Source organism: Myotis davidii, unplaced genomic scaffold (assembly GCF_000327345.1).
Source record: "Myotis davidii unplaced genomic scaffold, ASM32734v1 scaffold94, whole genome shotgun sequence".
NCBI lineage: Eukaryota > Metazoa > Chordata > Mammalia > Chiroptera > Vespertilionidae > Myotis > Myotis davidii.
Genome location: NW_006285313.1, coordinates 1,091,255 through 1,092,139, shown reverse-complemented (window position 1 = coordinate 1,092,139; position 885 = coordinate 1,091,255). Strand labels below are relative to the sequence as shown.

The window sequence follows — 885 nt, the reverse complement described above, 5'->3', positions numbered from 1 at the left end:
CGGAAGAGCAACGGGCACACTGCCAACACCCAATCTAAGTTGGTGTTGCATTTAATCCTTACACGAGACTGAAGTTATTATGGTTACTCTTCTTTTTCAAAAGAGGAAATGAAAGGCTCAGCAAGATTAGGAACTTGTTAAGGATACCCAGTTCTAAAGAGAGAGACCAGAGCTTGAACCCTTGTTTGCCCATCCAATTCAGTCATTCAATAGATGTTTATCAGGGGCCTCCTCTGTGGCAGGCACTGTCCTAGGTACTGGGACTTCAGCATGAACAAACAGGTAATGTTCCTGCACATGTAACTTTTATGTATTTTGGTAGGGATGGGGGCGTGCAGATGGAAATAGAACAAGTAAACCAAAAATCTGTATGGAAGACACCAGGCTGAGATGGGCACTAAGATGAAAAGTGAAGCATAGTAGCTTGGCCGGTATGGCTCAGTGGTTGAGTGTCGACCTATGAACCAGGAGGTCACAGTTCAATTCCCAGTCAGGTCACATGCCCAGGTTGTGGGCTCAATTCCCAGTGTGAGGCGTGCAGGAGGCAGCCGATCAATGATTCTCATCAGTAATGTTTCTATCTCTCCCTCGCCATTCCTCTCTGAAATCAATTAAAAAATATAAAAGGTGAAGCATCGCAAAGGCCAGAGAGCACTAGGTAAAGAAGTCAGCTCAGGGTCAAGGTGGAGGGGAGGGGTTGCTAGTTTTTAAAGGACAGTCAGGGAAGGTCTCTTTGCGAGGTAAAAGCTGACCAGAGAACTGGAGGAAGCCAGGTGTTAAACCTCATTGAAATCCAGTGGAAGCAGCCTCCAGACAGAAATGCAAAAGCTCTGGAGCAGATCTGTGCTTGGAGGGCTATGGCAAAATCAAGGGGGCCGTGTGGCT

The 885-nt window shown here is 46.8% G+C and overlaps 1 protein-coding gene across 1 annotated transcript in view; it reads right to left on the bottom strand.

Annotated features, from left to right (window-relative positions):
- The window catches only part of PAMR1 (peptidase domain containing associated with muscle regeneration 1), a 63,227-nt gene that overhangs the window by 6,192 nt on the left and 56,150 nt on the right, over positions 1–885 (bottom strand). The window lies entirely within an intron of this gene.